The sequence below is a fragment of the Magnolia sinica genome, chromosome 6, assembly GCF_029962835.1.
Source record: "Magnolia sinica isolate HGM2019 chromosome 6, MsV1, whole genome shotgun sequence".
Lineage (NCBI taxonomy): Eukaryota > Viridiplantae > Streptophyta > Magnoliopsida > Magnoliales > Magnoliaceae > Magnolia > Magnolia sinica.
The window spans coordinates 102855469-102881430 of NC_080578.1; the positions used below are offsets into that span (position 1 = coordinate 102855469).

Sequence of the window (25962 nt, forward strand, 5' to 3'; positions counted from 1 at the left end):
CATGGTAAAATCCTTCCGGATTGTATGTGAGCCTACCACATTTTGTATATGTCATCTAATCCATTCAAAAGATGCATCTGATTAGGATGATAGGACACTAAAAGTCAGGCCATGAGTTTATCCAGCTCATATTAGTCCGTGATGCCAAAAATGAGGCAGATCCAAAACTTAATGGGACCACTCCATGGGAAAGAGTGTGGATGGAAATGCCCCCCACTATAACCCTCTTAGGCCTACCATACTGTTTATGCCATTCAAACCATTGATTAGGTCATTTCAACTAACCAAATAACTAACTATATATATGTGTGTGGGAGGGGCATGCTCACCCATGCACATGCGCGCCTTGCACATGTGTCATGGGTGTCTAATCCGAATGGTTCATGTGATGCGCATCCCATGAAACTTTTGGTGACCAATTTTTGCCTAATCTAAAACTCTCGTGGGCCATAGCAAAGAGAAATACAAATCAATGGAAAAAACTGTTTTCTTTTCCAATAGCCCACCAAAGTTTTGAATCAAAGTAAAAGTTGGGCCATAGGAGCTTCATAGGGTGCTGCATCAAGTGGACCATTCAGATTACGGACTCACATAATGTATGATGAGTTCCCAAAAAAGTTCTCATGAGAACTAGTGCAACTGATTGGCAGCTGAGCATTTGGCATATACCGTGTAGAATTCTCAGGTATATCTTGGTGGGCCCCATGTAGCTTCCAACCACGTGAAATTGGCTAGTCGCATACTGGCTGGACTTCGAATCCAAGGAGAACAGGAGGGCCGCACATGATAGATTTGACGTCACTAAAACGTTATATCATGGTGGATTTACTTTCTTTTCTTAGTAGTTTCTCCTCCTTCCTGTCCTCAGCTCTAATTTCAGGTGAGTTTACTCACTTTTCTTACTGGTTTCTCCTCCTTCCTCTCCTCAGCTCTAATTTCAAGCGATTTCCTTCCTCTTTTCTCAGCAGTTTCTCTTTCTTCCTCTCCTTTGCTCTAATTTCAAGTGATTAATTTACTTTCTCTTTTCTCAGCAGTTTCTCTACCTTCCTCTCCTCAGCTTCTTAAAAGTGATTTGATCTAATTTCAAGTGATTTACTCTCTCTTTTCTCGGCAGTTTCTCTGCGCGCCTTCCTCTCCTCATCTTCTTAAAAGTGAAGTAACATCCATAGATTTTTCACAGCACCACTTCCACCAGTACCTTTGTTTCATTCCTCTGCAATCTTTTAAAAAAACAAAACACTATATCTGCCCATCCATCCATCTACCACACCCTTCTCCTAAGTTTGTCTATATAGGCTTTCTTCATCTGCTCATTTGAGATAGCTCTGAAAAAGAACTTTTTCCTTTCAAATACAGCATCGACCGTCCAACAGTACTCAATAGCAATGATTAAAAGGTATGAGTAGATCCAAAGTCTCGGTATTTTTAATTAATTGTAGATGCTTGATGATATCTTGTGGTGATCCACAAAGCTTAATTAATTAATCTAAACCTTTAAGAAATTTTATTTTCTGCTTTGTTTTCAAAAAACTTGAGCAGTGATGCACATAAGTATTGAATCAACTAGATTTTTTGGGAGCTGTTGATACAAAAATCTGGTTAGCCTTCCGCTCGACCTTCGTATACCTGCACAAGAGATGAACAAAGGAGACCCTGGCTAGTACAGGGGACCCTTCGATGCCTAAGTGAGGTAGGGAATCTGGGTTTAGTCAAGTAAGGAGTTTTAAGCTAAAGATTGTGCGTAATTTTTACCATTAGAGGTGCTCCTATTTATAGTTGAGGAGAGACGATGACATAGGGGAGATCTTCTTATTTGGTAGGTGTGTATTGTAGAGGGATTTGGATCCTAAATGAGTGGAAAAATTTTTCGAGATCCTTGGTGAAGATCTCGGGATCCCGAGTATGTCACGGATGCTTTTCAAGTTCTTTGGAGAAGATCCTGAGCAGATCTTTGATTGTTCGAAATCACCGAAGGTGTGCAGTAGGAGGCTGATGGGGTCTTTGCCAACCCGAGCTGGGGGGATGCCGACTGGGGCCTGACCTGATCCTTTCGGCACGTGCTTGGGTTTCCTTTGGTGTTGTGTAGGTCAGCCTATGTTCCGACCTACTGATGAGAGACCGAGCTTGAACCCGACTGTTGCTCGTTGTAGAGCCGAGTGACAGATTTCCCATTTAGGTTTGTTATTGCCTGACCTGGTTGAGTGCACGAGTGTCTAACCTGACCTTGAATTATTGGCCAGCCTATTTTCCCCATAACAGGAGCAGAGGCCAAATTTAGACATAAACCCAAAAACCTAGCTAAATTTTTTGGGAACAAAGGCCAATTTTGGACATGAAACCAACAATCTAGCTGATTTGAATGGGAGCAAAGGTCAAATTTGGACATGAACCCAAAAATCTAGCTGATTTGAAAATCAAGTGGGAACGTTCGGATAAACACCCACCTAAAACCTTTTAAAAGGTGTGTGGTATCCATTATGGTTTGTATATGCTATCGAATTCATCCATCTAACATGCCCCACCAAGATGGACTCATATGGGCCACATCGTGTGAATTTAGTGATTTTAGGCACGATTTTACACCTTTTGATCAATTGGCATGAGTTGTTGCATTCATTGGTGGACCTAACTCGGACATGATCTGTCTATGTCATTGCAAATGGGTTGTGTCGATTTGATACAAAAAGAGAGCTTTGTAGTCATTCCATCATGGTTTTTTTTTTCTCCTGAAATACATTTCATTCACCAACTGCACCCATTTATTATTAACTCTTACCTAAAATTCAATCCAAAATCAAACTCAGGTGCCAAAATAGTGAGAACGATCGAGGAAAGGGCCCACCATAGACAAATATACAATTGTATTGTGGGCCACCCTTATGTCTATACCCATCCAGCCCATTAGTAAGATATACCCTATCAAGTTCAAGACTTTTGGAATTTCAGATTGGTCAAATCACTTGAAATCGGAATATTAGGTTGGTGAATTAATTTTGCATTATTTCTTTCGGTATGGCCCACCTGAGTTTTGTATCTTTATGGAAGGCCTAACATAAAGCATGGATTGAATTCGACACATGTCAATATGGTCCCAAAATACATCGATGTGATGATCTATACATGGTAAGCCTGTTAGGGGATTGCCAAGAAGCAAACTCCAATTTAATCAAGCAAGGCGAAATCAAACACAAACCAAAACTCGCAAAGATTACATGATTTTTACGTGGAAAAATTTCATGAAAAAATACCAAGGCACAGAGTAACAATCAATCCACTATTAAATGATATTACACGATATGAATGTGCTTACTAATCTAAACCACCCCAAAATTTCTTCTCAAAACCTTGGCTTTGCTCTGGAACACCCTAGAATGTCTTAACATTTACTTAGAATATTTTAATTTTAATTACACTGATGTATATTCTATCACAATCGGAATTAGAAACAAATTACGCACTTACATAATTCTGTGCACTTCATTGATTGGACATTTGAATGCATTGACAGCCATTAAAGACTAGTCAATAACATTGAAGCAGCCTTCCATGGCACCGAGTAGCAACTCCAAAACCATTTAACAAGCAACAGGAATTTTTCTAAATTTTTTAATTGCATCGAGTGGTTAGTTAACGGAATCTACGAACCCTTGACCTCAGTTAGATTGAAGACATCTGATAACATTTATGAGGTGTTTATATCTATGTACTAAATACTAATTTCTTCTTCTCTTGTATATTTTCCTTATGTTTCCCAATGCCAGCTCATTTTCCCTCCCAAGGCCACATGCTGAGGTGTACAATTTGAACTGTCCATATTCTAGCCAGGAGCAACCAACTATTGGTCCATAATCAAGCTTGGTAGAATATCCTAACCTTTTATTTTTAGAATTGAATGCTAGTCATAGTCATTGGTCATTGGAAATTTTATTTTCATTTGTTCTAAATTCATCTATCTACCTAAATGGTAGTCACAATCATCGGTTCATGGTTTTCGGCCGAATCCAATACACACATGCGTTTCTACCCACAAACTCGCGTTTGGGGTTTACTGTGATGTTTTAGTGACATCTAATCCATCCTTCACGTGTGGCCCTCTTATTCCTGTTGGCTTCTGAAACTCAGGTCGATCCAAACTCAGGTGGGCATATCTTGTAAAATCATGCTTTAACATTTCGTGACCCACCTAAGTTTTGAAATAGCCTAATTTTTTGGGTGTTCATTCATCCTCTTTATGCATCCTCTGAACCGTTTAGATTGAATATGCAAAATCAACAGACCCCAAATATGATATGGAAGGATTTCAACGGTGGGAGTCCCCATCCCAACTTTCACTGTGGTGTGGCATACCCTGAGTTTTTATTAGCCTTATTTTGGGTAACACAGGAGAAAATTAAGGGGTTCACATGATGGACATGTCGGATGTCTCTGGAAGATCACGGTGGGCCTCATATGCCGATTTGTTCATACGTTTCCCATGGTTGAGAAATGTTCACAAGCAAAAGCTTCCATCTGAACTTTCTGTACTATGATTTCTCCCTGCCGAACGTTCATTTTGTGTGGATCATCCAAGCCATCCAAAAGGTGGGCTGCACCATAAACATCTTTTAGGGAAACATAGGACCAATCTACTCATTAATTAGGTAGGCCACAACCACAAAATGAATCCTTGCTCCCATCAATGTCGATGGTGAAGCCCAACTGATGAGTTTTGGGATTTCACCACCTATGGGTACTTGAACCCTTGACCTGGTGTTGAAACTCTTGTGACTCTACCACCGGGACAAGAGTATTGACCCCAACTAATGAGTTTGAATTATATCCATGGTTTTGGTGATCCTTATGTTGGGGGCCACCATTTTGACGGATGAGATGTTCTTTAGAATAACATGTTGGAGGGAAAGAAAGGGTTATGTGAACATTTCTCTTTGATCGGAGGACAATTAGATTTAACATTGTTTCAAAGGACTAATGGACTCGCTGAGAAGTGGGCCCCTCCATGTGACAAACTTATGACGGATCCAGGCCATACAAACATCTTGTCTTGAAAAGCAGGCTGATAAATTCATTAGGTGGAACACACTTATGCTTTGAGAAAGAGCTGGTCTGATTGTTTGAATTGGCCATGATATGAGCATTATAGGCTTCTTGAAAACAACTAAATACAATCGATGATGTTAGTAAAAAATAGAGCAAGTCGTGCTAATGTTTATTCCATTATGTTACATCTGTTAATGTTTCATGGTTCTAGTGTTGGGAAGGCAAAATGAATGTTGAGGCACATGAAAATGTGATTGTGGCCATGCCTCGTTTGTGTGTGTCCTGCCGTGTAGATTGTGGAACATGAAAATGCAGTGTTTTTATTGTAGTAATATAGTATTTAATGTTGTGTATTATTGCATCGGCAACATACTATTATCTGTTGTGTCAGTAGTGGAGTATTTACTATTGTAAGTGTTATCTTTTATTTCATTTTATTTCAAGTTTATAAATTGAGTTCCTCCTCATCTAAAAGCTAAATAAGTTCTGTGAGAGAGCTGAATAAGAGAGCTAGAAACAATGTCAGTTTCAAAGGTACCGTTCGATAAATTAAAAAATAAGATTTGAAAATTAATTTAGTTGTTGAAAACTTAAAATGCTGAATTCAAGTATTTATGAGTACTGAAAATTTTGTTTGATATAATTTGTCTAAAGAACTTCCCGATGTCCGAAAATAAATATTTTTTCATAAAAATCTAATTAGTGATAAACTACAAATGTTTGAAAATTAACAATTTATTATATTTTCTTTTATTGTCTTATTTTTTATCTTTTGTAGAATATGAGACAAGATATATTATTGTCTTACGACCAAATTTAGCACACTTATACCTCATCCACGCACATCTCTCGAATATGACCCTTAAACTGATGGACCATATATCCTATACCCTTCTTGGTAAAATAATCATAACCCTTGGATGTCTCATGCAAGAATAGCATTCATCTCTACTTATTCTACCCACAACATACTTTTGACTGGATAACTATTAATAATATTTTAATTTTTACTTTTGACTGGATAATCATTAATAATATTTTGTTTTATTTTAAATTGCTGTAGGTAGGAAAAAATATTCTCGAAGCTCGCTACGTTGTTTATTTGCTATCCAAATCATTCGTAAGGTCGGAGTTGTACGAACGGTTCAAAGGATATAAGGTTACATGGCCCCACAATGATGTATTTATTATAGTTCATCAAATTTTCAAGATCATTTAAGATCATTTTAGAGCATTTGCTAAAAAATTGAACATATCCAAATCTCAAAAGGACCACACCAAAAATAGCAGCAGAATAATGATTTTTATCGTTAAAAAATTTACAGGGCCCACCATAACATTTATTTTCCATCCAATCTGTTAATAAGGTCACGGAATACCTGGATGGAGAGGGAAAACAAATTTCATATTAATTCGAAACTTCTGCGACCCCTAAAAGGGTTTCAATGGTAGAATTAGTTCAATCCACCACTGCTTTTTTCAGTGTGATCCACTTTAGCTTTAGATCTGTCTTATTTTCCGCTCAAGCCTTGCAACGAGCTTGCCAAATGGATGGATAGTTTAGATATAACACATATCTCATGATGGGACCGGCAATACTTGATGACGTCAATACGTACTGCAGCCAATCCACTTCCAACAACGCCCGCATGATGGACAGATTAGGTGGGATTAAAACATCACATCACAATGGGCTCAAATAGACACGTCTATTTTGTGGTAGCGGATTGGCTAGTGTACCACACATGATATATAGATGGTGTATTGAAGTCAACAAATTCTATGGGTGCCATCATGATGTATGTGATATATCTAAATTGACCATCTATTTTTGAGCTCGTCTTAAGGCTCGAAGCAAAAAAATAGACAGATCTAACGATTAAGTATACCACACCGGAGAAAGCATTGGGAGAACAACTGCCATTGAAACCCTTCTGGGGTTCACTCAAGTTTTGCATCAATATGAAATTTGTTTTTTCTCTTCCTCCATTTCTTTGTGACCTCATGAACAGATTGGATGGAAAATAAATGTTACGGTGGGCCCTACAAAATTTCTGACGGTGAAAATCATTATCTCCACTGCTATTTGTGGTGTTGCCAGTTGATCTTTGGATATGATTCATTTTCTAGATATCCTATAAAATGATCTCGAAAAATGGATGAACGTATGGATATAACAAATACATCATCGTGGGCCCATGTAACTTTGTTCTCCTTTGAACCGTTCGTACAACTCGGAGCTCGAGGAGAGTCAGCGCTCGTCTTCGCACGACAAGTACGTGCACCAGCTATGGACGCGGATTGCGTCCTACCCCGCCTGGACAGGGCTCTGTAGGCCCCACCGTGATGTAAGTGTTTTATCCACGCCGTTCAACGATTTTTTCAGATAATTTTAAGCTATGAGCCAAAACATGAGGCAGCTACAAGGATTAAGTGGACCACACCAAAGGAAGCTGCACTGATAATGACATCCACGTTGAAACCTTTCTAAGGGATAACGTGATGCTTTTTTTTACCATACAACCTATTCTAAGGTCATGTAAACGTGGATGAAGTGAAAACACAAATATCAGCTTGATCCGAAACTTCTCCGGCTCCCAAGTAATTTTTAATGGTGGACGTTCAATCCCCACTTTGTGGTTCACTTAAGCCTCGGACCTGCCTCATATTTTGGTTCACAGTTACAATTATCTAAAAGCATAGATAAAAAACTTACATCACGGTAGGCCCCACATCCGTCCGGGTGGGGTAGGACGCAATCCGCGTCCCACCAGCTATATAGCTGATGTATGGTACACCATGATGGGACTCACGAAGCACTGTCGCTGTTTGTAGGTCCGGACGCGGATTAGCTACTGAAAAGTTGAGTAAGCAGACCGAAGTGACGTCACCAAGTTCGGTGCGCCCAACCATGATGTATGTTTTGTATCCGCACCGTCTATCCATTTGGAGATATCGTATTAGGGAAAGGTCTAAAGAATCATTTAGATCTCTAGTGTACTCCACCATAGAAAACAGTGGGTAAAGTGAAGTCCACCGTTAAAAACTTCTAAGGGTGACAAAAGTTTCCGATGAAATTGATATTTGCGTTTTCCCTTCTTTCATGTATGCCTTAACACATGAACACTTTGGATCTCAAAAAAACAACATGGTGTTTTCCCTTCTTTCATGTATGCCTTGACACATGAACACGTTGGATCTCAAAAAAACATCATGGTAGACCTTCGGAAGGTTTCAACGGTGGGCATCACTCTCCTCAGTGTTTTCTGTGGTGGGGTCCACTCCAGCCTTGGATCCTCATCATTCTTTGGTTCATATGCTAAAATGATCTCTACAAATGTATGAACGGTGTGGATACAAATCATACATCGTGGGGCTCACTTGGTGACGTCACTTCAGTAGCTAGTCTCGCTACTCCACGTGTCAGTAGCTAATCCGCGTCCAGTCGATCCGCTTGTTCTCTCTTTTCTTAACAGTTTCTCTTCCTTCCTCTCCTCAGCTTCTTAAAAGTGAAGTCATATAAACGGAGATTTCACAGCATTACTTTCAACGGTGCCTTCATTTCATTCCTCTGCTACTTTCAAAGGCACCCTTATCTCCCACGCATCCATCCATTCATCCATCTATCTAGAATGGACTTGTGGGAAATCATTCTCTTCTTCTCGGCTCCTATTTCTCGGCACATCGGTTATTTCAAAGACCTCAACAACAATGTAGAGACTCTGAAAAGGAAAACGAAAAAGCTAAAACGCAAGCATGATGAAATATCATTGTCCCACTGCTTCTGTGGTGTGATTCACTTGGGCTTTGGATCTACCTCATTTTCGTGATCATGCCCTAAAATGATCTCTAGAAATGAATAGACGGTGTGGATGTCATACATACATCATTTTGGGTGCATAGAACATTGCCACGTAACACGCCAGGGAGGTATGCAATCAGCCTCCGGCAATGGTAACCTCCGAACGTGTAGAAGCATTTCTAGGAGCTCACTATGTCTTCTATATTTATTTTGAAGCACTTATAGTTGTAATAATTACTGCTTTGTAAGGCTTTGTCACTCTCGGTGAGAATGGTTTTTGTTTCTCTGTACTTTTACTGGAAAATAAGCATTTTTGTGCCTATGAGGTTGTCCCTAGCTATTTCTTTCGCTCGATAACTATCACTCTCCTTTATTTGCTGGTTTTGGAAGGATTCGGTTTTATCCCAACAGTTTATAAGGTCACGTAAACATGAATGAAAGGAAAACGTACACAAATATAAGCTTGATCCGTAACTTTTGTGTATACCCCCAGGAAGTTTTCAACGGTAGAAGTTCAATTCCCGTTGATTCCTATGGTGTGGTCTCCTTGATCTTTGGATATATTCAATTTTGGGGCCATGCCCTAAAATGAGCTGGAAAAATGAATGGATGGCAACGATAAAACACATACATCACCATGAACCAACAGAATTTACTCAATACTCTCCTTCTTTGGTTGAAGGTCACATCTCTTTCAAGCTCATCAAGAGAGAGGGGAACGGTCCGGTGGACGGCTTAGTCCGAATGGGGAGTGAGTCGCAAACCACTCTCCTTTTTGAGAATGTTAGAGATCTTCTGGCCTATATCCGGGGTTTGGTCTTCGTAGACAAAGTGGGGTTGGGCTCCATCAGGGTCACCAAGGAGGGCCCCTAGGTGGCTCTTCCTTTTTGTATAGGGGTATTTGTCCCTTGTTTTTGTTTCTGTTTGGTGCCCCCATTTTTTTTTATGCTGCGGTGGGGTTTTCTTTGCTGCTTTTGATGGCTGTATAACATATTTGCCATTGAAATGAAATCCTTACATTTTGAAAAAAAAAAAACCTCAATACTCTCCTTCACGTCCAGAGTAAATTAGATCTCCACAGACTTTACTCAACCCAACCCCCTAAGTGGGACCCACCGTGATGTTGTGAGAAATCACCCGCTCCATCCATTTTTCCAGCTCATGTTAGGACATGACCTCAAAATGAGGCAAATCCAAAACTATAAGTGGACCCCATGATCGGAAAATGTGGGACTTAATGCCCACCGTAAGTTCAAACATTCATTGGAGCCACAGAAGTTTTGGATCACGCAAATATTTTAATTTTCCAGTTCATTTCAGTGGGAGTAACCTTATGAACGGTTTAGAAGGCATATAGACATCAATGGACCTTAGGAGGGTTTTCAATTTTAGGCACCTTCTACTCCTCCCTCATTTCCTGCTCCAATATTCCCCGTCAAATGGCCCACTTGAGTCTGGATCTGCCCCATTTTTGGATTTATGTCCTAAAATGAGCTATTAAAAGGATGAATAGGACTCTAGAAAACAATATCTAGCCATTGATAAAAATGAAAACACAGTTGAGAATCGCTCAATAAGTAGATATAGCTGGCTATTGCGTTGTGGGCTGCACATAAAAGCCCAACAGATGAACCATTCTGAACACAGCTGGAGATTTTGGGAGTGGTGACTGTTTATGCACACCACCACGACTGTTTATGCACACCGTGATCTCATTGAGGTCCACATGCGTCCTACCTCGGCCAGCAGCTCGGGCCAGCTCAGACTGAGTTCGAGCCAAGATCAAGCCGAGTTCGCCATTGAGGCATTTCTACAAACACCTTAATTGCATCTTCAAAAGAAGAAGAAAATCTTCCAATATATAAAAATCCATTTGTGAAAATTCCAAATTTAAAAAGAAGAAGAAGAAGAAGAAGAAAATCTTCCATGTGGAAACATAGATACAAATAGTCATTGTCTAGTCAAATAGTCATTGTCTCACCAAATAAATATCAGATTGCAGTAGCCACATCTCTCTCTCTCTCTCTCTCTCTCTCTCTCTCTCAGATTTTCTAGTCAAATCTCCCAGCACCTTCTCTTCCTCATAGTAAAAAATCTCCCAGCACCTTCTCTTCCTCGTTGCGTATGTATACTAGCCACATCTCTCTCTCTCTCTCTCTCTCTCTCTCTCTCTCTCTCTCTCTCTCTCTCTCTCACTCACACACACACACACACACACACATTTCATTGAGTCATTTTATCAAACTGTTGGTGAGCAACATCAATGGTAAAGTAACCGAGTCACCGAACTAGTTCGATCCGAGTTCGATCCAAGCTGGATTTGAGTTGGATTCGATCCAAGTCGATTCGAGTTGGGGCCTGCTCGAACTCATTTTCCAGCTAAAAAAATCAGCTCGACTCGGCTCGAACTTAGCTTCGAACTGAGTCGAATTGTTCTTTTTCGAGTCGAGTTGAGCGAGCTAACCGAGCTAGCTCGGTTCGTGTACACCCCTAGTCTTACCTCAGCCCGGACGGTAATCCGTCCAGGTAGGGCTTTGTGGGGCCCATCGTGATGTAAGTGTTTTATCCACGCCGTTCAACACTTTTCTTAGATCAGTTTAAGATGTCAACCAAAAATGAGGCAGTTACAAGGCTTAAGTGGACCACAACGTGGGGATTGAACTTCGACCATTAAAAAAAATTCTTGGGAGCTGGATAAGTTTCGGATCAAGCTTATATTTGTGTTTTCACTTCATCCATGTCTACATGACCTTATGAATAGGTTGGATGGTAAAAAAAAAAAAAAACATGCTAGCTCTTAGAAGGGTTTCAACAGTGGGTGTCATTATCAGTACATCATCCTTTGGTGTGGTCCACTGGAGTTGTGGACCTATCTCATTTTTAGGATCAAACCTTAAAATTATCTGAGAAAAGCGGTGAACGAGGTGGATAAAACACTTACATCACGGTAGGCCCCACAGAGCCCAGACTTGCTCGGACGGATTACCGTCTGGGCGGGGTAGGACACAATTCGCCTCTGGAGGAAAAGAAAGCAATGTATTACGTATGTGCCATATTCCGAGATTTCCATTAGACTGAAGGGTAATTAAATAACTATGGCCGCCTCTTTTGACTTTTATATATATATATATATATATATATATATATATATATAGAGAGAGAGAGAGAGAGAGAGAGAGAGAGAGAGAGAGAGAGAGAGAGAGAGAGAGAGAGAGAGAGAGAGAGAGAGTAGTGGTCTCCTACGAACAGTACCGCATGAGATTTTCGTGCGCACTAAGGCATTCACATAAGCCGTAAGAGACTTCGTGCACATCGAGGCCAGCTTACTAGCTTGTAGGCTAGGGGTGGGCCCAACACAATAATTTCATGAAATCCACTATGACCACAAGGTCTATGATGAAAATTTAGCCGCATAATTCAAAACCCAGTTAGACTCATGGTTTAGGTTGGCCACAATAAAGGAAAAAGTGGGAGAAGGGAATACTTACCGTTGAATTTTTAAAGGGCCCCACCGTGATGCAATCCACCCATTACTTGTCTCATGAATATTCATGCATGATTATAAAAAATTAGGCACATATATAATTTATGTGGGCTACAACAAGTGAATTAATTTGGATGGTAAGCATCCTCCCACACTATTTCCATTAATGTGCCCTACCTAAATTATGGATCATGCTGATGTTTGATCCCTTCTGATAATTTTTTATCACCCACCTCATGGCTGGAGTGGATTTCACATACACATCGAGGTGGGCATCCCCAACACATCCTATTGGCATAGGATGGCAGGACTAGCAGGACGTGGATTCCATTATGCATGTGAACGTCTACCATTAAAAAGTGTAAAGAGCCACGTAAGTTTTGGATCAAACTTATAATTGTTTTTTTCCCTTCATCCATGTCTTTAAAATCTTACTATCAGGTTGGATGACAAATAAACATCACTGTGGGATCTAGAAAGGTTTCAACAGTGGAAATCATTATTCCCACCGTTTCCTGTGATATGATCCACTTGATCTTTGGATATGCTTCAATTTTGGGCTCAACCCCTTAAATTAGATGAAAAAATGGATAGACGGCATGGATAGACCACATACATTAAAGGTGGTCCCAAATGAGTTTACTCAGGTAAATAAGAGTGTACTGCGTAACTCAGTACGCAATCCAATTTCGCCAATACGGACCTTGTTATTGGTTGTGCTAGCTCGTGGCCCGCACAATTATCCATGTGTTTTATCTATGTCTATCCACTTTGCTAGCTCATTTTATGACATGAGCTCAAAAAATGAGTTAGATCCAATCTAAGGTGGACCACACCACAGAAAACAATGGTGATTGAATGCCGACCATTAAAAACTTCCTAGCGTCTATTATAACGTTTATTTGATGTCCAACTTGTTGATTATGTCATACAGACTTGGATGAAGGGAAACACAAATATCAGCTTATTCTAAAACTTTTGTAGCCCTTAAACTTCTTTTAATGGTGGGCGTTCAATAACTACATTTTCATGTGGTGTGGTCACATCAATAGTACACACGTATAAATTTTTGATTCCCGTGCATGAATTTTAACAAGGCAGATAATGGTTGGAATGGATGTCACAAACGAATCACAGTGGGGTCCACCCTCAACCTACTGTCTAAGTAAGCTGGCCTTAGTGCGCACGAAGTCTCATGCGGTACGGTTTGTAGGAGACCATTGCTCTATATATATATATATATATATATATATATATCCGAATGCTCACTTGCGAACCAGTTCGTATGGAATTGGTGTGAACTTTTTGGTGGGCCATCATACATGATGTGAGTCTGAAATCTGAACAATCCACGTGATGCAGCTCCCCATGAAACCTATAAGGCCCAACTTTTACTTTAACCCAAAACTTTGGTGAGCCATGAAAGAATAAAACGGTTTCATCCCTTGATTTGCATTTCTCTTTTCTATGGCCCACCAGAGTTTTAGATCAGGATGAAATTTGGCCCTATGGGGTTTGGGATTCCACATCACATGGACCGTCCGAATTACACTCCCATGACACGTGTGCAAAGGTGTGCATGTGTGTAGGTGAGCATCTCTCTCTCTCTCTCTCTCTCTCTCTATATATATATATATATATATATATATATATATATATATATATATATATATATATATATATATATATATATATATATATATATATATATATATATATCGGAATGCTCAGCTGTGAACCAGTTCACGGAAGTCCTATGAACTTTTCTAAGAACTTATCATACGTGATAAGTGTCGAAAATCTGAACAGTCCACGTGAAAGCATAGCTTCATGAAACACCCTAGAATTTTTTACTCTGAACCAAAAGTAAAAATTTTCAAGATTTTCGAGAATATATATATATATATATATATATATATATATCTGTGTGTGTGTGTGTGTGTGTTTGGGAAATGGTTCTATGCAGTCGAGCTTACATACATCACAGTGGGCCCACAAAACTTGACCTGAGTTCCTTATACAGCTGATTTTTTGGATATCCTGTAATTTAAAGGGGACCCATCAAATGCACAGTGTTGATGTTCGACACGCATTACGGTGGGGCCCACAAAGCTTGACCTCATGGGAAGTTCCCAAGAGCTGGACCGCATAGAACCATTTCCATATATAAAAAAAAAGGGAAATGGTACTATATATATAAAAGGGAAATGGGACTATGAGGTCGAGCTGTGTGGGCCCACTGTGATGTGTGTCAAACATCTACCTCATAAGCCAGACGCACCATACCATGGTGGGCAACGGGTTTGAAAATCAAGTCAATCCATGACTTGGGTGTTCCACACCACATACAACAGTTAAGAGGGATTACACTCCCATTAAAACATTCATAATCATTTATTGGGCCCACTGAGATGTGGTTCATAAATTTAGTCCAGCCATGACGTGTCTTACTTAGATGAGGGGTCAAACCAAGTTTCAACCCCATCCAAAATTCAAGTGGGCTCCACCAAGTGCTTTTATATGTTTTAGGCATGTCTTCACATGGTTTTAGATGGTTTGGCCTACTTAAGTTCCGTATATGGCTGATTTTGGGATATCTCATAATCTAAAGAGGACCCATCAAAAGCATGGTGTTGATGTTTGACACACATCACAGTGGGGCCCACACAGCTCGACCTCATAGAACCATTTATATATATATATATATATATATATATATAGAGAGAGAGAGAGAGAGAGAGAGAGAGAGAGAGAGAGAGAGAGAGAGAGAGAGAGAGTGCTCACTTGCGCACCTTATTATGTGAACACCCAATCTGAGCGGTTCACGTGATACGACACTCTTTGAAACTTCACATGCCCACCTCGTGGAACTTCACAAGCCCAACTTTCAGCCTAATACGAAATTCTGGTGGGCCATGGCAAATGGAAACAGTTTCCTCCTTTGATTTGCATTTCTCTTTGCTATGGCCAGTTTTGGATTAGGCCAAAAATTAGGCCCATAAAGTTTTAAGGGGTGTTACATCACATAGACCGTTCAAATTTCGTGCCTAGCAAAGGTGGGCACGGGTGCTCATGTAAGAAGGTGTGCGGGTGAGCATACCTATATGTATGTATATATGTATGTATGTATGTATGTATGTATGTATATGTGTGTATGTGTGTATAGTATATCCACTTCATCAATTAGATACATCCTTTTATGATGGGTCATGGGACTTAAATTTAGAGTTAGGCATCAAGTTGAGTCGGATCGGATTGGGCCTAACTCGACTCGGTTTGAAATTTTCCTTAACTGACCCGAACTCGATCCTATCCGGGATTGAGTCCAGGTCATCTGACTCGATTCGATCCGGTGCACTGCTGGCCTGATCCGAACTAAGTCCGACTCGGTTAGGGAAACCGAGTCAGATCGGATTGGGTACGATTCAAATCTTACTTATATAACATGATCAATCCCATACAGCTTGGACGCTTTACGCGCTGCCTAAAACATTATCGACATTTCCAATTCCTAAAAAAATGACTCGAATTGCATGTGGCGTTCGTGCTACACGGAGCCCATCTGCCACAAAACTCTACAGGATTTTTTTGCCCATCTAATTAATGCCTTTCAAATGGATGGTTAGCAATAAAAGAAATGCGGGAAGTCAAAATTCAAAGACTTACTGTACCTTCTTCTCAGTGCAACTACTCTTTCATGCTCAGAAATTTGGATGGTCTGGATTTCCGTACAATCATGCCATTTGTGCGGTTGAAGCGTCACCTCTAATTTTAAATCTTGGTGGACTACCGTTGGAGTAGAAGCGGACCGGGGTCAGGGTTTGTCCCGAGCTTAAAGTTGGCGGAAGTGGATCGAGATGAGTGGGTTCGGGCAGAAAAAGAGAAGGGATTAGGGCTTGGTTCGGGTGAGAGTAGTAAAAAAGTTTTTTTTTTAATGTAAAAATATCTTATATAGGTACCCTACCGGATTGGATCGGATCGGTCTGGATTGGCCACTGATCCGAACTCGACTCGATGTATCGTCGAATCTGAGTGAGCCTACTCGATCCGACCCAATCCTGGCCTTCGGATCGGATCGGATCTGTCGGATTGGGTCAGATTCTGCCCAGCTCTACTTAAAATCATGTCAATGTATTACTTAATTAAGGAGGGTACACCTTTGAAAATAATTAAGAGTGGATGTCACTCATTTAAAAAATTTTGATTGCTTATAGGGTCCACTAAGATGTGGTTTAGATATCTAACCAATCCATTGTGTGTTTCATTAGGATAAATGGTCACACATAATTTCAAGCTATTTCAAAACTCAAGTGAGCCTCATCGAATGCTTTTAGATGTTTTAGGCATAATTTTATATAGTTTTAGATTAGGTGACCACCTAAGTTTCTAATATGAATGATTTTTAGGACATTTTATAACTTGAGAGGGGACCTAATAAGTGATGATGTGAATGTCGAATACGGTTCATGGAAAAGTCCACGGCTCGTCCCGTGAAAAGTTCTCATGAGGGGAAACCTATCATACATCCGTACATACATATACACGCATAAACTAAGGATGAAAAATTAGACTAACTTGTGATTTAAGTGGGCCACAGTACCAGGGAAATAATTGAGAGAGATGCGGATCATTAATTTTTATAGGCCTACGTGATTATTACAGGAAGTCAACTCTGACCATAAACCTTAAAAACAAAAACAGAAAACAAAAACAAAAAACCCCTGCTAGCTGGTTAGGTGGGCGACAATGACATCAATTTCCAAGGTGAAGCCCACCTAATGAGGGACGCGGAATTCCTGCCATGCTAGGTGGGATCCACTGCTATGTTTGTGAGAAATCAACTTCGTTTATCGGTTTTGGGAGCTCATTTCATGATACGAAACCAAAAATGGGGAGGATTAAAAATTCAAGTGGGTTGCACGAGAGGAAACAGTGTGATTTCAGTGAGCACCGTTGAAATATTCTGCTGGCCATAAAAGTTTTGTATAAGCCTAAATTTATTGTGTTTTTACATCATCCAAGTGGGAATAACCTTATAAGTGGTTTGGATGACATATAAACATTAAGGTGAAGCTAAAAAAAGTTTCAACGGTAGTAATTTCTTTCCCCAATTTTCCGCGTCGTGAGACGCAATTGAGTTTTTAGTTCCCCTGATTTTTAGTAGTCGCAAGTCATGAAATGATCTCGAAAAAAAGATAATAAGTGTATGTCTCACGAATATAGCGGTGGATGCCACCCAGCATCGAAAGGCTTTCACAGAAAATCCGCGTCCCCTGATGAGTAGAATATGTCGATTGGAAGCGGATTGGCTGGTGTACCACACACATCCGATTTGGCTGGTGTGGGTAAGACGAGCGCTGACGCTCCTCCGGCTTTGAGTGATACAAACAGTTTAAAGGAGATCAAAGTTACATGGGCCTCACAATGATATATCTATTATATCCATACCATTCATCCATTTGGCGAGATCATTTTAGAGCACAAAACCCAAAAATGAGTCATATCCAAAACTCAAGTCAACCACACCACAAATGATAGGAGGATAATCATTGTCACTGTTAGAACATTAGTAAGCCTACCATAACATTTATTTTCCATCCAATACATTCATAAGGTCACACGGAGCCTGATGAAGAGGAAAAACAAATATTATATTGATCCAAAACTTCTGACCCAAAAAAGATTTCAAGGATACACCTTCAGTCCCCCACTACTTTTTGAAGTGAGGTTCACTTGATCTTTGGATTTGTCTTATTTTTCGGCTCAAGCCTAGAGAAGCTCGCCAAGTGGACGGACGGTTTAGATATAACACATATCTCATGATATGACCCACAAAGCTTGGTGACATCAACACACCAGCCAGGTCGGTGGTGTGTGGTACACCAGCCAATCGGCTTCCATGCTGACTTTGGTGATATTTATTTGAGATCCACCTATCCGGCAGATATGAAGTTCCAACGGGCATGTTCTAGGCAAGGAAGGGATGTACGGTTTTTTTTTTTTCCAAAAGGGAAAAAAAATAAAAAATACAGGGATGTGCGCGCTGTATGTTACCAGTTGTGCTTGATCTGAGGAAAATTAGACTAATTTGGCTGACTAATGCTTATTATTATTATTTTTTTTGTTTTCTTCTGTGTTGAAGCGGATCCAATGCAGATCAAGTGCAACCGACTTTTGAGAAGCTTAAATTACAAATCCGCAGATGTTTTAATCCTATCTAATCTGTCCATCATGTGAGTTCTTGGTAGAAAAAAGAAAAAAGAAAAAAAGAGCCGATTGGAAATTCAGGTGGGCAAGGACGGCGGTATAGCTGGGATGAGGACACCCACCGTAAGAGCCTTTCATACTGTGTGTGAAGCCTACCACTTTTTGTATATGTCATCTGTCCATTTAGAAGATGCATCTGATCAATTGATTGGACACTTAAAAAACTCTGGTCATTAGAAACTTAAGTAGGCCACAGCATACTATTCAAATGATTTTAAAGGTTTTAAGCATGATTCGACGGTGTAAGCCACCTAAATTTTAAATCCTACTTATCTTTGGACAGAAGCTACATGGGGCCATGGAGAAGTCTGCAAGAAATCCACCTCGTCCATTAGTTTCTGCAGCTTATCTCAGTACATAGTCTGAGAAATGAGGCAAATCCAAAAGTTAAGGCGACAACACTACTTGAAACACTGGGAATGAAAATGGCCACCATTGAATCTGTCCTAGGACCTACCGTGATTTTATAAGCCATCAAAACCATTCATAAGGTCATTCTACCTGAGATGAACTGAAAACTCAAATATTAGTCTCTTCCAAGACTTCTGTGACCCTATATAGGTTTCAACGATAGGTATTCCATCACCACTATTTTCTATCGTGCGGTCCACTTGAGTTTTGGATCTACCTCACTTTTGAGATCATATCCTAACATGATCAGTAAAAACTGATGGACAGTATGAATTTTTTATCACGGACATCTTGGTGAGCCCCACATAGGACACGAGCTTCGCATGCGCAGGGCACATACAACTGGCCTCTTTGGAATATGTGGGCCGCACATGATAGACAGACAGGGAAGCAGATTGGCTGGTGTACCACACACCAGCTGCGAAGACGAGCACTGGTGCTCCTCGAGCTTCGAATTGTACGAACGAGCTTCGAATTGTACGAACGGTTCAAAGAAGATTAAAGTTACATGGCCCTAGGGTGATGTATACCTACACTGTTCATATATTTTTGGAGATCATTTTAGAGCATTATCCAAAATTTGAATCCTATCAAAAGATTAATGGGACCACACCACAAATAGCAGCGGAGATAATGATTTTCACCGTTAAACAATTCATAAGGCCCACCATAACGTTTATTTTTCATCCAATCTGTTAATAAGGTCACAAGGACCTGAATTAAGAGGAAAAACAAATTTCATATTGATCCAAAACGTCTGTGACCTCAAAAAGGGTTTCAATGGTAGACGGTCAGTCCCCCGCTACTTTTTACAGTGTGGTCCACTTGACGTTATCAACTTCTTAAGATGAGCTTGCAGAATGGATGAACAGTTTGGATGTAACACATACCTTACGATGACCCACAGAACTTGATAACGTCAGTACAGCAGCTATATAACCGGTGTGAGGTACCCCAGCCCATCCGCTTCTGACAGACAGTGGAATTGATTAAAAAAAGCACATAACGGTGGGGCCCACACATGGTTTTTGCACTAACTAATCTTCAGACGGGGATTGGCCAGTGGGGACCTCACCAACCACCCCCGTTGTCCATATCAGAAGTCCCTCCGTCTCTGACCTTACGCTATGTTGCAAGCCCTTTCTCTATCCTCTCTGTTAAGAAGGTACGTTCTCTGTCTCTTTCTACTCCCACGGAATGGGATTTTCGTGGCGAGCAATCTGTGATCAGAACTCTTATTCTGGTGTGACCATCTCAGAAATCAACGGATATGTACCATGGTAGCCATCCAACGAGTGATCTGAATAAGGTATTGTTAGATCGTTAGAGGTGCCTGTCACGGCCATTTTTGGTCCAGTGGCCTGTTCAGATGGTGGCCCACCAGATAAGCAGTCCTGATTTTCCACATGCACATTGAGAAAGGGAATTCATACAAGCTCCATGCACAGTCCGGATTTTCTTCCTGACTAATACATACATATAGCGGAATGCTCAGCCGCGAACCAGTTTGCATGGACGTCCTACGAACCTTTTTGAGAACTCATCAGGTATGATGAGTCTCAAAAATCTGAACGGTCCACGTGAAACATAACCTCATGAAACCCTCTAGTACCAATTTTTACATTGAACTAAAACTTTGGTGGGCCATGAAAAATGAAAACAATTTCTTCTCTTGATTTGCATTTCTCTTTGCTATGGCCCACCAGAATCTTAGATCATGGTGAAAATTTGTCCCCTAGGGTTTCATGGGATTCTATGTGTGTGTGTGTGTGTGTGTGTGAGAGAGAGAGAGAGAGAGAGAGAGAGAAGGTACTATGCGCTCGACCTCACGAGTCCGTCCGATGAGGTCGAGCTGTGTGGGCCCCACCGTGATGCTTTTCGAACATCTACCCCATCAGTCAGATGCACCATTCCGTCATGGGCCTAGGTCTCAAAAATCAAGTCAATCCATGACTTGTGTGGGCCACACCACATATAGAAGTGGGGAGGGGCCGTGCACCATTAAAACATTCATAATCATTTTTTGGGCCCACCGAGATGTGGTTTGCAAATCCAGCCCATCCATTATGTGTGTCCCACTTGGATGAGGGTTCAGACCAAGTTTCAGCAGCATTCAAAACTCAGGTGGGCCCCACCAAGTGCTTTTATATGTTTTAACAGTGTCTTCACATGATTTTAGATGGTATGGCCCACCTGAGTTCCGTATAGGGCTGATTTTTGGGATATCCCATAATTTAGAGGGGACCCATCAAATGCACGGTGTTGATGGTCGACACGCATCACGGTGGGGCCCACACAACTCGACCTCACAGGAGCTTATCGTGAGGTCGAGCGCATAGTACCTTTTCCATATATATATATATATATATATATATATATATATATATATATATATATATATATATATATCGAGCTCATGGGAACTTCCCATGAGGTCGAGCCCTGTGGGCCCCACCATGATGCGTGTCGAACATCTACCCCATTATCCAGATGCACCATTCCATGGTGGGCCTCGGGCTTAAAATTCAAGTCAATCGATGACTTTTGTGGGCCACACCATGTGCAAAAATTGAGAAGGGTTACCCTCCCATTAAAACATTCATAATCATTTGCTGGGCCCACTGAGGTGTGGTTCCCAAATCCAGCCCATCCATCATGTGTGTCCCACTTGGATGAGGGGTCCGACCAAGTTTCAGATGCATCCAAATTTTAGGTGGGCCCCACCAAGTGCTTTTATATGTTTTAGCCATGTCTTCACATGATTTTAGATGGTATGGCCCACCTGAGTTCCATACACAGTTGATTTTTAGGATATCCTATGATTTAAAGGGGACCCATCAAATGCACGGTGTTGATGTTTGACACACATCATGGTTGGAAATGGATCTACGTGGTCGAGCTGTGTGGGCCCCACCATGATGTATGTCAAAGAGCAACACCATGCATTTGATGGGTCCCCTTTAAATCATGGGATATCCCAAAAATCAGCCATATACGGAACTCAGGTGGGCCATACCATCTAAAACCATGTGGAGACATGCCTAAAACATATAAAAGCACTTGGTGGGGCCCACCTAAAATTTGGATGCGTTTCAAACTTGGTCTAACCACTCATCCAAGTGGGACACACTTAATGGATGGGCTGGATTTGTGAACCACATCTCGATGGGCACAAAAAATGATTATGAATGTTTTAATGGAGGGTAACCCCTCTCAACTTTTGTATGTGGTGTGGCCTACACAAGTCAGGGATTAACTTGATTTTTAAGCCCTAGGCCCATTATGGAATGGTGCATCTGACTGATGGGGTAGATGTTCAACATACATCATGGTGGGGCCCACACAGCTCGACCTCATGGGGAATTCCCATGAGCTTGACCGTTACATACATACATACATACATACATACATATGAGAAAAGGTTCTATACGCTCGACCGTATGTTACCTTCCATACGGTCGAGAGTTGGCACTATGCTAGTAGTCGGATGGCGAAAGTTTTAAAGGAACGGTGAGATTTTATAGGGAGAAAGGTGAGATTTTATAGGTGAGTGGAGAAATAAAACCGGTGAAACCGGCTCTCTCTCTCTCTCTCTCTCTCTCTCTCTCTCTCTCTCACTCACGTATATTTCCTACGAAAAGCAAGGTCCTGCCCTAGAAATCTAAGTAGGGCTTACCGTGGGGTTTTTTTTTAGAAATCCACCTCGTCCATCCATTTTTCTCATATCATTTTAAGTTATGATCCAAAAAATGAGTCAGGTCCAGGGATCAAGTGGACCACAAGTTAGGGATTGAACATCTACCATTAAAAACTTCTTAGGAGATGAAGAATTTTCACATCAATCTGATATTTGTGTTTTCACTTCATCCACATCTACATGACCTTTTGAATAGGTTGGATGGTAAAAAAAACATCACGGTGGCCCTTAAAAAGATTTCAATGGTGGTTGTCATTATCACTGCAGCTTCATTTGGTGTGGTCCATTGGAGCTGTGGACCTGCTTCATTTTTAGGATCATAACTTAAAATAATATGAGAAAAGCAATGAACGACATGGATAAAACAATTACATTACGTTGGGCCCCATAGAGCCCTGCCGGACAGATTACCAGGTAGGACGCAATCCCTGTCCTGTTTCTTTTGCATCAGTGCGGAACGGCCGGAAAGGAATTGGCCTATTCCCCTACCACTAGCCGGGTGGTGATGGTCGGTACTCTATGGGCCCTACCATGATGTATGTGTTTCATCCATGCCGTTTATTCATTTTAACATATCATGTTATAGCTTTATCCCAAAAATGAAAGGGATATAAATCTCAGGTGGACCACACCATTGGAAAACAACAGTGATTGTATATCCACCATTAAAATCCTCCTAAGGCCCACTGTACTATTTATTTGACATCCAATCTGTTGATTAGGTCATACAGACATAGATGAAGTGAAAAAACAAATATCATCTTGATCCAAAACTATTTTGAATCCCAAAAAGTTTTTAATGGTCGACATTGAATCAACACTATTTCCTGTAATGTGGTCCACTTGAGATTGGGATATACCTTATTTTTGGTCTTATACCCGAAAATGATTTAGAAAAATAGATGGAAGGCATGAATGAAACACATACATCATTGTGGGGCCCAAAGAGCACTAACCACTCGCCATTGGCGGGTGGTAGGGAAATCAGATTGCGTACTGAGTTACTTGGGCCCACCTTGAATGTATGTGATCTATCCACACCGTCCATTCGTTTTTCCATTTAATTTAAGGGGTTGAGACCAAAATTAAAGCATATCCAAAGATCAAGTGAACCATACCACAGGAAGCAGCGGAGATAATGATTTCCACCGTTGAAACCTTGCTAGGCCCCACAGTGATGTTTAATTTTCATTCAACCTATTCATAAGATCATACAGACATAGATGAATGGGAAAAACAAATATAAGCTTGATCCAAAACTTCTGTGGCTCCCAAGAAATTTCAACTGTAGACGTTCAATTCAACTATTTCCTGTGGTGTGGTCCATTTAAACATTTTATATATTTCATTTTTAGGCTATACCCCTGAAATTATTTGGTAAAATGAATGGACAGAGTGGATATAATAAATAAATCACAATGGACCCCACAGAGTTTACTTAGTATGCTAAGCGTAGTGAGTTACTCACTACGCAATCCGCACTCACTACGCAATTTGCTTCCGGTGGTAGGGAGTAGCCAATCCGTTTCCGGAATGGACCTGTTTGACGGACGCGGATTAAATACTGAAAGGTTGAGTAGCGATACCCTACTAAAGTGACGTCAATAAGTTTTGTAGGCCCCACTATGATGTATGTGTTGTATCCACACCGTCCATCCATCTTGAGATATCATTTTAGGGCATGAGCCAAAGAATGAGGTAGATAAAAATCTATAGTGGACCCCACCACAGAAAACAGTGGGGAGAGTGATTCCCAAAATTGAAACTATCCTAAAGCCCACCATAATGTTTATTTGAAATCCAACCTATTTAAAAGTTAAAAAAGACATGAAAGAAGGGAAAACACAAATATCCGCTTGATCTAAAACTTTTGTGGCATTTAGAAGTTTTTAATGGTGGTCGTCACTGTCCCACTGTTTTCTGTGCAGGGTCCACTGGAGCTTTGGATTTAACTCGTTCTTTGGATATTGCCCTAAAATGATCTCTCCAAGTGGATGGAAGGAGTGGATACAAAACACACATTATAATGGGCCCCACGAAACTTAGTGACATCACTTCAGTAGTGACTCTCGCTACTCAGCGTGTCATTATCTATTCCACGCCCCTGTTTAACGGAAGCAGATTGCCGAGTAACTCACTACCCTCAGCGTACTAAGTAAACACTGTGAGGTCCACCATGATTTATGTATCTAATCCACTCCGTCCATTCATTTTACCATATGATTTTAGGGCTTGAGCCCAAAAAATAATTATATAAAATGTTCAAATGGACCACACCACATAAAACAGTTAAATTGAACATCTACTGTTAAAAAAATTCTCGGGGCGCACGGAAGTTTTGGATCAAGCTTTTTTTTTTTCTCTTCATCCATGTCTGTATGATCTAATGAATAGATTGGATTACAAATAAACATCACTGTGGGGCCTAACATGATTTTGATGGTTGAAATCATTATTCCCACTGTTTCCTGTGATACGATAAACTTGAGACTTGGATTTGGTTCAATTTTAGGTTCAACCCCTTAAATGATAAGGAAAAATAGATGGACCGGGTGGATTTCTCAAAAAATCCCACGGTAGGCCCCACCCAATATTCTAGTGCACTACTTCATGCTAAAGGCTTTTGCAGGAAATACTCCTGGTCATATTTTAATAACCGGTTTCATCGGTTTTGTTTCTCCGCTTATCTTCTAAAATCTTACTGTTGGGTTGGAATTTTCAACATCAGACTGCTTGTGTGTTGCCAGCTCCCGACCGTAATGCTCAACTACGCACCAGTTCGCAAGGAACTTGTGTGAACTTTTTTGACAACTCTTCATACGTGATGTGACTCCAAAATCTGAATGGTCCTCGTGAAGCAACACCTCATTAAACCTCTCTAGCTCAATTTTTTACTTTGATCCAAAACTTTGATGGGCTATGAAAAATGAAAACAGTTTCCTCCCTTGATTTGTATTTCTCTTTGCTATGGCCCATCAAAATTTTAGATCACGATGAAAATTTGTACCTGGGGTTTCGTGGGATTTCGCATCACATAGACTGTTCGGATTAAACACCATGACACGTGTGCAAAGAGGTGCGCAGGTAAGCATATACATATACATATATATATATATATAAGCTTTTTGCATGTTTACATTGGCTAAATTGCCCACAACTTTAAGGTTTTGCCACTCAACTTTTGATTGACGTGCGGAACCACCCTCACTTTAGGTGAGCCCACCATGATATATGTGAAAAATCGATCCTCCGTCTGTTTTGCTA

The 25962-nt window shown here is 40.6% G+C and overlaps 1 protein-coding gene across 1 annotated transcript in view; it reads left to right on the plus strand.

Moving 5' to 3' along the window:
- The first annotated feature begins 839 nt into the window (after positions 1-839).
- LOC131249350 (probable disease resistance protein At4g27220) overlaps positions 840-25962 on the plus strand; it is a 178180-nt gene continuing 153057 nt past the window's right edge. Inside the window, exons 1-2 of the mRNA XM_058250048.1 lie at positions 840-1396; positions 3762-3858. The gene's annotated coding sequence lies outside the window, so the exon portion shown is untranslated. The remainder of the gene's footprint in view (positions 1397-3761; positions 3859-25962) is intronic.